Source organism: Micropterus salmoides, unplaced genomic scaffold (assembly GCF_014851395.1).
Source record: "Micropterus salmoides isolate LMB-PRFRI ecotype aquatic unplaced genomic scaffold, ASM1485139v1 Ms_hic_scaffold_3, whole genome shotgun sequence".
Taxonomy (NCBI): domain Eukaryota; kingdom Metazoa; phylum Chordata; class Actinopteri; order Centrarchiformes; family Centrarchidae; genus Micropterus; species Micropterus salmoides.
Genome location: NW_024042261.1, coordinates 39,993,591 through 40,006,191, shown reverse-complemented (window position 1 = coordinate 40,006,191; position 12,601 = coordinate 39,993,591). Strand labels below are relative to the sequence as shown.

Here is a 12,601-nt window from a genome sequence, read left to right as displayed (position 1 = left end):
AATGAATATGGACACCAGATTTAGAATTAGACTTTGAGACTCGGACTAGAGTCCAACTTAAGACAAACACACAGTGACTTCAGGTTACAGTTACAGAATCCCTTTTAGCGCTGCAGTTTTATAAGCATCCTGGACTGAACGCAGCAGCTGATCCAACATTGATTATAACCACGAGAGACTAAAGACTTAACTTGGACTCTAGCTCAGAGACTTAAGACTTGACTTGGACTCTAGCTCAGAGACTTGAGACTTGACCTGGACTCTAGCTCAGAGACTTGAGACTTGACCTGGACTCTTGCTCAAAGACTTAAGACTTGACTTGGACTCTAGCTCAGAGACTTGAGACTTGACTTGGACTCTAGCTCAGAGACTTGAGACTTGACCTGGACTCTTGCTCAAAGACTTAAGACTTGACTTGGACTCTAGCTCAGAGACTTGAGACTTGACTTGGACTCTAGCTCAGAGACTTAAGACTTGACTTGGACTCTAGCTCAAAGACTTAAGACTTGACTTGGACTCTAGCTCAGAGACTTGAGACTTGACTTGGACTCTAGCTCAGAGACTTGAGACTTGACTTGGACTCTTGCTCAAAGACTTAAGACTTGACTTGGACTCTAGCTCAGAGACTTGAGACTTGACTTGGACTCTAGCTCAGAGACTTGAGACTTGACTTGGACTCTTGCTCAAAGACTTAAGACTTGACTTGGACTCTAGTTCAGCGACTTGAGACTTGACCTGGACTCTAGCTCAGAGACTTGAGACTTGACCTGGACTCTAGCTCAGAGACTGGAGACTTGACTTGGACTCTAGCTCAGAGACTTGAGACTTGACCTGGACTCTAGCTCAGAAACTTGAGACTTGACCTGGACTCTAGCTCAGAAACTTGAGACTTGACTTGGACTCTAGCTCAGAGACTTGAGACTTGACCTGGACTCTAGCTCAGAGACTTGAGACTTGACCTGGACTCTAGCTCAGAGACTTGTGAGCATCTCTGATGGACACTGGAACTCAGGTATGTGGCTCTATGGCACAATGGACCTCAAGTTGAGCATAAAGGAGAAATACAAAAATTGTGGGTTGGAGTCCCACCAGAGTTGGAAGTTATGGGGGGTAAACTCACACTAGACCAACTGAACTGACCACACAAGCAAAACCACATCTTTCCAGTTCAGCCTTGTAGTGCTCTCTGTCAAAATGCTATAAGGAGTAAAATAAGTACAGTCACAGGTTACTTCTTTTCGTTTTGGAGACAGGGTTTGAAAAAGTGAGTGAGTCTGAATTACAGAAAGCTCACTTCAATCAATCAAACTTATTAGGTCTGAGAGAGTGACCCTGAGAGAACAGGCAGGACGGAGAGAGAGAAAATTTGATGGATCAGGTCCAACGCTGTGGTTAACCAACTCCGAGGTTACACTGAGGTTAGACACACACACATAACACACTGCAGTGTTTGTGTGTGTGTGATGAGGTGTGTTTGAAGCGGATGCACCTGGAAATACCTTGGTAGGTGATGATGAGGTTGGCCAAATTACCCCCACACACACACACACATCCCAGTGACTGACGATGGCAGCCGACCAACTCTCTCAGTTACGTCACAACAGCGGGGTCAGTGAGTGTGCGTGTTGTTGCCACAGCAATCGGACAGACTGTACACAGTCATCAGTTTCATTAAATTGAGCAGAGCCGTCAAACACAATCCGGTTTCTCCACTTGAGCCTTTTGACCCGACAGTTTCACTTCCACTGAGCTCCAGATTGGAAACCAGCTCCCAGAGCACATTACAACATCACCGGAGAGCCGGAGTCAAAGGGCCAGAGGTCGGAGGCCACAGCAGAAGTCTGACGCTGTGAGCCCACCAAGAATAAACTGAGGCTCCCTCCACACTACTGCTAACAGAAACCTTTTTATAATTTGTTACTATAACCTGGGATCAGTTTAAAGATTCACTGCTGCCTAAAGACCGGGACTCGAACCACAACTTTTTAATCACGCCTGCTTGTCTAGAAGTCCAACGCTCTATCCATTGCACCACAGAGCCTCGTAAGGGACTGAGGGATTTGTTGGAATTCTACATTTATTTGCGTGTGCGACACAAACAGGCAACGTCACCACCAAAAGGTCAAACTACCACAACCTTTGAATTACTTTTTCAGAGTTTAACTAGAGGTCCAGTGTCCATCGTGCACCAGAGCCAATTGAAGTGAGGTGAAATGTGTCAACCAAAAAAGGTTCGCTGCTGCCTTTAGTCAGTGACGAGTTCTGAAGTTCACCTTTAGAGGAACTCGAACCAAAAGTAAAAGAATAATATACAAACATTTAAAGTGAAGCGGTGGGAGAAAGCCGCTTAATTCTGAATGAAGGGGATAACTCGACCTGGATTCCTACAGTTTAACATTAATGTCTGTCTCTAAAGTATGACTCTGGTGGGACTCAAACCTATAAACTATAAATCACTTCTCTAGAAGTCCAATGGACTATCCATTGCACCACAGAGCCTGCTGCCAGAACACCAGATTTGCTTGGGTTGTACTTGGATTCAGGGAGCGTGCAAGACACAAATACAATGTCACCGCTAAAAGGTCAAACCTATAAATCGCATTTCAATCATCCTGTCCACTTTCAGTAATAACTTATTTTAGGAGCCATGTTCACCAGAGCGTACGTCTGACTGAGAGCACACCTGTATGAGGGAGGCTCTCTGCCCACAATGGGCCCCTTCCATAGGAATGTGTGATTAATACAGTGCACTGCAAGCAACACAACACATATGATGGCTCTTTGTGTATTATGTTAAATGCTGATTAACAAAATCCTTCATACCAGATCTTTACCACATTATCACCTTGATGACTCTGAAACATGTTGCACACTTTTATTTTATGTTTTTTAGTTTCTTAGAATAATTATCTATATTTGACAATAATCAATGCACAGCATCCTTAAGCAAAAACTAAAATAAATAATTGAATAAAGTAGGTGTGTAATATGGTGATTATCTTCATCTGTTTTCATGTGTTCTATATACCATCTTAAATCCATGCCAACCACAATAACGTCAGGGTTCGTTGCTCCTCCCATGCTTGTTTGTTTACCGTTTGTCTATTTTCGTCTCTTATAAGGTGGGTTTGCCACGATTTTACTCTCACTTCCAGCCTTCCCCTGGTAACCGCCGTGTTTCATGTCACAATGCTATGAACTGTGGGCAATTCCCTCAGGAAGAAATTTATAAACTTGTAAAAATAAGGGTACAAAAAAGCCTCAAAATGTCTGCGAGAGCGCTCGTGCACATGACGATCTGACAGTGGGACAGACATCACCGGGAACCTACCTTAAAGTCTGTGAGTGTGGACATTGAGAATGGGTCATAGACTATATCATGTATTACTTTAGCATGAAGGGCTTGATTCAATCTGAAATCCTACCATTTGAATCAGGGGTGGGAATCCCAGGGTACCTCATGATACGATAATATCACGATACAGCAATTCTGCGATAATCTAAATATCGCTAGACAATCCCAAAATGATACATCACCATATCTGTCTAACTATGAATACAAAATTCCTGTGAAAAAGTTTTCTCAATTTCTTCCCTGCAAATCCAAACTGTTATAAAACAGCACAATTCTGAAGCACACATTTTTCAGTCTGTAAATAAAACTTTAAATTATTATGCAAACATTTCTTTATGAAAGCGCATAAAAATGCAAATTCCCTGAATGTCTTTGCTGAAAATACAAATTGCAAATACAAATGTACATCACATTTTATTGATAACTGTTCAGTGACACAGTGTTGTGCTGCCCTTTCTCCACCAAGTGTATTTTTATCCACTGGGAATTTTGGGTTTGAGTTTTGACCCTTTGTGGTTGCTGTAGCTGGTCTGGGTGAAGTACTGAAGCACTAGAGGAGCAGAGCTTGTTTTTTATTTCACACACAAACATATGTACTTTAAGTATTTGCACAGTATGTCACTCAATGTGTAGTTTATGTTAAGATTATATTATCGTGACTGCGATGCTAATGTCCTTTAGCACGTTAATGGTGATTCCCATTATATGTTTTACTATCGTAGTTTGTGTGCTTGTTGCTGTGTGTTTGTTACTGTATGGTCTTGGAGTTTTGTTGTGTTTGAGGTATTCATGTTCTGCAGAACAGGAACCTGCTGAAAATCAGTTCTATACTGAGTCAGGCCCGATTGCTCTTAATCTTTTCCTGTTTAAATAAATAAATAAATAAATGTTAGCATTGCGCTAACCGTCAAAGCGCTTTTTTAAAAAAAATTATTTACCAATATGATGGGCAGGAATATCCATACAGTGTATAATCATAGGCACTCTGCTAGATTGAATTTATAGTTGACTCTGGTGGGACTCGAACCCACAACCTTTGAATCACTTCTCGTGTTTGTCTAGAAGTCCAACGCGCTATCCATTGCGCCACAGAGCCACATGTGCTCATGCCAACAGTGCACGTGGTTCTGTGGAGAGATCGGGTCTCCGGACTTGTAGAAAAGCACAAAAGAGGGCAGCCAAAGGTTTTGGATTCGAGTCCCTCTAGAGAAGATGTTCGAAAGTGACACAATGTCTATCTAACAATAAGGCTGGAAGTCTTCAGGCAGGGTATCTAAAGCTTGTTGTTCCACACTGTGAGGTTGAGAGCAACAGCTGTGGCTCTGTGGCGCAATGGACAGCGCGTTGGACTTCTAGTTAACAGTAAGTAATTCAAAGGTTGTGGGTTCGAGTCCCACCAGAGTCGAGCTTTATAGAGGAAAATGCAGCAGAGACCAGCCTTAGTGCTTCAGACACCAACAGGAACGCACAATTGAAAAGTAAAGCAGACAAAATGGAGATTGATGACAGTAATTACAGATTCTGATGAAAGTAATTAGAATTATTAGTTGTGCTTTAATGAGTCCACAAAGAGTCCTGAAATATCGCTGCTACAACACGCAGCCAGGAACCGCTGCATACTATCTGTATGTGTGTTTACATTCTTCCTGCTGCTGCTGGGGTTCATGTTTAAATGAGGTCACTGGCAGAGGGAGGCCTCCTGGGTTTCAGCCCTCAGACTCGCCTCCCAGGCGGTTCACATCCAGCTTTACCGATTCGGGTTAACTCAGCTATTTAATTTAATGCATAAGAGACACACAGGAATATCTATCTTGCTAATTTCACGAACGTTAACCTGAGATTTGTCTGCCTCTACAGATGGATTCTCCAGGGGAATTGTGGCTCTGTGGCTTCTAACTTAACACTGAGGACGTAATTCAAAGGTTGTGGGTTTGAGTCTCAACATTTGAGATTTAGAGATGATAAAAGGACTCTTTACAGCAAAGGATCTTTGACTAATTCAGCTTTATAGAGGCTCTGTGGCACAATGGGTAGCGCGTTGGACTTCTAGACAATCACTGAAGTAGTAATTCAAAGATCATGGGTTGTTGTGAGTCCCGCTAGAGTCGGCCATTATAGATTCCAAGAAAGCTTTCTGCACACCACACCTGACACCACTATACTAAATCACTGTCTATGCTGCTAGACTTGTAAGAATCAACCACTTTGAAATGTAATGTCATGTCACACTGTGAAATGGCTCCAATCTAATCTTGGTGTGTCAGAGAGTCATAAGGTGCGATGAATGTCTGGTAAAGCACTGTGATTTAGATCAGCCCGCGGTCCCCTCCGCCAAAACGAAAACTTGCTTTGGCCACAAGTGTGATAAAACGTGTCATCAAAAAAAGGTTCACTTCTTTCCTTTTTCAGTGACGTCAAGCTGGAAAGTTCAAATTCAGAGGAGAAGGCAGGGAGAACGTTGATTTATTTCATCAAAGCCGAAATTTAAACGGACAATATATCTTTGATGTCTGTCTCTAAAGCATGACTCTGGTGGTTAGCAGCTCTTTTTTTATTTCACACACAAACATATGTACTTTAAGTATTTGCACAGTATGTCACTCAATGTGTAGTTTATGTTAAGATTATATTATCGTGACTGCGATGCTAATGTCCTTTAGCACGTTAATGGTGATTTCCATTATATGTTAGCATTGCGCTAACCGTCAAAGTGCTTTTTTCATTTTTTTTTATTTACCAATATGATGGGCAGGAATATCCATACAGTGTATAATCATAGGCACTCTGCTAGATTGAATTTAAAGTTGACCCTGGTGGGACTCGAACCCACAACCTTTGAATCACTTCTCGTGTCTGTCTAGAAGTCCAACGCGCTATCCATTGCGCCACAGAGCCACATGGGCTCATACCAACAGAGCACGTGGTTCTGAGGAGCGATCGGGTCTCCGGACTTAAAAGCACAAAAGAGGGCAGCCAAAGGTTTTGGATTCGAGTCCCTCTAGAGAAGATGTTCGAAAGTGACACAATGTCTATCTAACAATAAGGCTGGAAGTCTTCAGGTATCTAAAGCTTGTTAAACCTGAACCCTTTAAATGAACATTATATCTGATGTCTGTCTTTAAAGTCTAACGCTGGGTGGACTAGAAACCAAAACCTTCAAATTGCTCCTCCTGTGCTTGTCTAGAAGTTCAGTACACTACCCACTGCTCCACAGAGCCTCAGACTGATGTTTGGATTTGGTTCAATTGTTCTTGGACTTACAGAGCGTGCAAGACACAAATACAAATATGCAATGTCACCACCAAAAGGTCAAACTATAAATGACATTACATCACTCACGTCCACTTTCAGTAATAACTTACTGTGGAAACAGAAAGGGTCCTCACAGAGAAGACAGAGGTCATGTGACCCTTGTTCACCATAGCGTACGTCTGTATGACAACTGTATGATGAATGAAACCCAAAAGAGGATGAGGAGTGAGTGAACATGAATATGTTTTTACCTGCCACTGTATCCTGAAACATTTCATGCTGTATTCAAACTCTTTCACGGACAAAATTTGAACCGTAAAGTTGAATTAAAAACGTGACAAAGAGTTATTTTAGTGCCATTAATAGAAACTGTGGTGAATGAACACAGTGCTGAGAGCGGTGGCAGAAAGAGGATGGACGTAGATGGAAAACTACACACACGCACGTCATGATCATTCATTAACACTGTCACACGAGCGCCACACTCCACGTGAAACCACGAGTCACGCTCACGCTCACGCTCAGTGGTCCAGGCTAAACAAACACAGTGACAGACAGTGTAAACTTCCAGTAGTGCTGTGAAGAGAAGAGACACACCGGCGCCCTCTGTTCTGTTCAGCGTGTGTTACTGAGTTTTATTGTCCTGACGCCAACAGAAGCATCAAACATTTAACCACAACATTCATTCAATTAGTATTATTGTTAACATCATTACTACTGCTGGTTAACCAACACGGCTCATTTAACAGCGATCGGCTGCAGAGCCTGGTGAGGCCCAGCTCCTAAAATTAAATATTCTGGCTTATTGTTACAGTAATTAAAGGATGTCAGTGTAATTGAGAAATTCCATATTACACACAGTCTCTATTTGTAAAATTTATGTAGTCAGCTGGGATTGGCTCCAGCCCCCCACCACCCTGTACGCTGGATAAGCGGTTGGCGATTAATGGATGGATATTTCTATAGTTTTTTGTCTATTGTTACACAGCGAGACACCAAAGAAAGTTCACTATATGTGTAAAAACTATTTGGCAATAAAGCTGATCTCTGAAAACATTTGTTTAACAAGCCAAATCCAGTAAAGTAAACAAGTTTCCTGTAAAAACCAGTTCACTACACCATCCTAAGCCTGATTTGGAAGAGTCCGAGGGTGACTGGCGGGCGCTGATCGATCTACGCAACGACGCATGAAAGAGGCTCGCCGACGGCAGGTATCTAGCATAGCACACTACTTTTACAATTTGTGTACAGCACTGCTGTTCATTGGGCTCATTTTGGGTTTTGATACATTTGTATTTTTGAAATATAAGTATATCTGAACTATAGGTAAAATCTAACTGCTGGTAAAAAGAGAGAGAATTGGCTTCGGCCGAGCGGCTCCTCCTCTAACGCGTCATCTCACTCCAAACTTCTGTTTATAATGTTTATCTTTTTAATAATAGACAAATCCCGTTTCACACGTGGTTTCACGTCATTTCCTGTGTCACTTTTCATGTGTGTTTCCTCGCTTCGGAGGTCAAATAGAGTCGTCTGGTTACAGAGTCGTTGTCAGATCGTTGTGTAGCGCGTGACCCCCTGAAGCCGCTCGGTCACAACAACTGTCTCCTGAGAGGAGAAACCTGAAACACCTGTGTTCACGTGGGGCTGAGGTCCCTGAACACTCCGGTGTTCTTCTGTACAAACAGAAATTAGCCAACTCAGTGAGGACAGATCCTCCTACATGTTTTATGTAAACAAAAATGTTTTGTTAATTGTAGCCGTGTGTGTGAGAGTCTGTCCTGCCTGATCCAGTTGCCACGATGTAGGCCAGAACACTGTGTGCGGTCTCACACACACACATATATAAACAATAGGTCCACTCTGTTGTCCTGCTGTTTCCATTGTGCTCCTGGCGTCGACCAGCTCACACACACAGCGATGGTCCTGTGACTCAGTTATGTTCAATACAAGTCAGCGCTGACCGCACACACAATATGAAATGGGCATGTGTGTGTAGTTGCAGACTCGCATAAGTACCAGTCCACAGCACGCACACCGAACTACGAAGTCACACGACGTGGTCAACGTTGACAGACGTTTCAAGTACATCCAGCTGCAGCCCGCAGAAGCTGAACTTCCAAAGATGTTCTGTCCCAGAAGACACCGCGCGCCGTTACACAGATGCCGATTAAGGGAGAGATAGCAGTCTTCATATCAGGAACATTTCTGGTTGTTTATTTCTAACTGCAGTGCACTACAGGACGTGCAGGGGGCAGCATCGCGTCCACTGTCTGCCACGACTGCTTGACTTCTACTCACGAAGAAGAAGAAGCTTTCATGCGAGAAGCGGAAAGAAGCGGAGAAAGAGGCGAACGGTTTTGTAGGCTATTTAATCACTAAATACACTTTTGAGCGGTGAATATTGGCAGTTTTACCAAAGTTGATGGCGAATCGAAACGTTTTCGGGGTTGAGAAGCTCCACAAGTGGCCGCGATATTAGCGGTGGCAGCCGGACGGCCGGTCCCGCCCACAGAGCGTCCTGGTTCCAGTTACTCAGACCACCGCAGCAGCGACAACACAGGAACGGCCGTGTTTCCTATTCGTTCATTTATTTGTGACAATATCAACGCTGACCGCCAGATACTGAAAATCTTTGTTAAACAGTTTGTATAAATCAGTGAGTTACAGGCGGAGCCTCCTCCAGGCGCAGTCACACAGACCACTGCAGCCAACGCAGCAGATGATAGAGTTAATGTTCGTTCGTGCCGCTGTTGTTCTATCATTAAATTCTCAGTAATGTTGTAACGTCAGGGTGCTGATGGTGCAATGGATAAGACTATACCTTTGGTGTGAGACCAGGGTTCGATTCCCACTGTGACCCGTCCACCATTGTGTCCCTGAGCAAGACCTTAACCCCTCGTTGCTCCAGCGGCGTGCGAGCTCTGACATGTAGAGCAACTGTAAGTCGCTTTGGATAAAAGCATCAGCTAAATGAGTAAATGTAAAGTTTTAATGTGAGTAAAGATCCATCTGGCTCGTGATGTACAGAACATTCTTGGCTTGTGAAGCTTAAAGCACTTTGGAACAAATAAAAAATAAACAGAAGCAGAATGAAAGGGGGCTGTCATTGCTTCATTAGGAATAACAGTATTACTATACGCTTCTATATAATTATAGTATCGTAAATATTAGACTGATTACGACCTTGACACTTATCTTGTTTGGCGGCTCTGCGTGGGCCGAGCGGCTGTGATAAACGCCATCACGTGTTGTACGAGGTGGCTTCTGGGATGAACCATATATGGAAGTTCAACAGCTGGACCCTTCTCAAACGTTTGGAGTCTGTTCACATTTAGACAATAAAACTTATGTGTTTTGGGTCAAAACAGAAAGTCATTAAAAAACTCTCGCTCAGTTTGGTTGGTTACACGTCAAAAGGAAGAGCCTATCTACACCTGTGAGATGGTAGCTGCTGCAGCGATGTAATGCTGACGACAAGCAGCCCAGTGTCCCTGTGACAACACAGAACACAAAGCGACGGCTTTTAAATCACTGCGCTTCAGGGTTAAACGCAGCACGCATCTTCTCACTGCAACTATATCTCTTAAATCTTCAAAACGTAACAGCGGCAGTAAAACTGTTTCCCATTCTGTGATGGGTAAACTTTGCAGTCAGTTTGCACCAGTCATTTATTGTAAATTGTCACCCAATAAATAGTTAACATACAATAGAATATTTTTATTTGCGTGATACATCAAATTCATTGATATTAATTGAATATATATGATTACAGACTGTTTCTGATGACAGCATGTGCTTAAAACACAGAACTCAGAAAAATGAAAATAGAAAACATGGAATGTGGGTAAAATTTTAATGGATTTCATAGAGCCCTATTTTATATACGGTTGTTTTTCTGGTGAGGTCTGGCTGCTTGCAGGACATGTTGAGGACTACCTGAGTTTACACACCCAACCAGCTCTTTACACCTCATTTTTTTATATATGTTTAAGGTTAATTTAACGTTTTGGTCTGTAGGTTTCCTCCTTTCCAGAAGAAATGTTGTCGTTGTGAGTTGAACTTAAGTTGCATTGGTTTTCGCTGCAATGTGGTTTACTCTTCATTTGGTTTTCTGACTTTGGTTTGTGTTTGTGTGGCACAGGATGAAAAGATTTGGAGAAAAGCTCTGGGTACAATAGCTACAATAATGGCTTATGTAACAGAAGAAGAATGATGTAAAATTAGTGTTGTGAAACTTCTCCTGAGGGAAGCATGAAGTCTGAGTCAGAGCAGTCAGGGAGGCTCTGACCTCTGACCTCCGTCTGTTAGCACACTGCTAAATCTGGACGGCTCCCAACTGCTGTTTTTGTTTTCAGTAGTCGAGTTTATTCCAGTTCTGTTCTGTTCGATGGAAGGAAACAGCAACATCAAGACTATCGCTCTGGAGTTCAATCACCTACATATAATGTTCAAAATTATATCGCGCTAAAAAGAAGAGAGACGAGTCGTCAGGCGATCAGTCAGGTCAGAAACAGAAAAGCTTAATTTGAGGAGTTGTTATTAAAATGATTACCCCAACCTCCATCTCAGCTGAGTCACAACTCCACAGTACATTTAATTTAAATACAGAATGTACTACATACTAATCCTTTGCAGTTAGTATGCAAGAAAATCAACATATGTTTACAGTTTCATTTCAACAGGAAATGACTGATTCATTGATGTCACGCTATTAATTTTGCTGTTTTTCCAGCGTGAAAATCCCTCCATCCATCGCCAACCGCTTATCCTGCGTACAGGGTCGCGGGGGCTTTAAGCCAATCCCAGCTGACATTGGGCGACAGGTCGCCAGTCCATCGCAGCAACGTGAAAATACTACTACCAACAAAATGTCTGCTTAGAATTAGTGTGTAATGTAGATCTGGGACACACCACATAAGTGGTGATTAACTTTAAGGCCCTGTTTACACCTGGCATTAACATGCGCCTTTGTCTGTGAAGATTCTCAGTCATCCAGGTCATAGTTATCCGAAGAAGGTCGAAGTCAAGGGCAACTGGACTTGGTTGAACTGAAGAAGTCCTTTGGATGAGGGACTCGTATCTTCACCTTCATCTTCAAAAGTTTACCTTCTGATTAGTAGCGGGAGCGAGTGAAAGAGGACGTTCATTTACGCGCGAGGTCCAGCAGCATAACGTCACTGATTATTTGAATCTCCCGACAGGATCGGTCAGGATGAGCTGACAGCAGCCTCTGTGATCAGGAAAGTAATTTGTTCAAGCACAAACACACAGCCTAGAGACATCTATTTACGCATGATCCATCAGGGGAGCTACAGTCCGAGCTCCCCCGTAGTTTGCACCCTGCCTACAGACTCGACCATTGGATTCCAGCAACAGGAAATAGCGTTACTCTCTTACTCATGGTTTTTCTGCTGCTGAAATGCCTTTTCATTTAAAGTGCGTCCAAACACCACTTATTTCTGTGTTAAAATGCGTTGTAATATTACCAATTTTTTTGGCTATATTACTGCGTTACAGCAAAAAGCAATACATTACTGTGATTGCTCCCAACAATCATAAGTAATATTATTAATAACAATACTAATCTTCAGTTATAGAGCAATTTGCAAAATCCACATCACAACGTGCTTCACAAAGTGCCACCCTGTACTCTGGTTTGTTCGTTTCTATTGTCCTGGATTGTACTGTCCCTTTATGTATTTTAACCTTTTTTGCGTGTGAATAATAACACACAGCAAGCTGTTCGAGGAAAGGTTTGTGTGTGTGTGTCTCAGATTAGTGGAAAGAAAGAAAATGACAGAGACAGCGAGATTTAATGGGAAGGCTGGAATGACAGAGAGAGAGGGAGGGAGCAGTGATTCATGATGGGAATGTACAGAGAGACAGCGGGAGGTTTCAAACACACACACACACACACACCTGACTCCAGCCAAACACACCTGGTTAAAACCATAAACACAATGAACACATTAGAGTTATTGTTCCTGCAGATCT

At 42.7% G+C, this 12,601-nt stretch overlaps 1 protein-coding gene and 3 non-coding genes across 4 annotated transcripts in view; 1 reads left to right on the top strand and 3 right to left on the bottom strand.

Moving 5' to 3' along the window:
- plekhg2 (pleckstrin homology domain containing, family G (with RhoGef domain) member 2) overlaps positions 1 to 12,601 on the bottom strand; it is a 125,878-nt gene that overhangs the window by 96,852 nt on the left and 16,425 nt on the right. The window lies entirely within an intron of this gene.
- trnar-ucu lies at positions 4,362 to 4,451 on the bottom strand. The gene is given in 2 exon segments: positions 4,362 to 4,397; positions 4,415 to 4,451. It is a non-coding gene; the product is annotated as a tRNA-Arg (tRNA).
- trnar-ucu lies at positions 4,674 to 4,760 on the top strand. The gene is given in 2 exon segments: positions 4,674 to 4,710; positions 4,725 to 4,760. It is a non-coding gene; the product is annotated as a tRNA-Arg (tRNA).
- On the bottom strand, positions 6,161 to 6,250 carry trnar-ucu. The gene is given in 2 exon segments: positions 6,161 to 6,196; positions 6,214 to 6,250. It is a non-coding gene; the product is annotated as a tRNA-Arg (tRNA).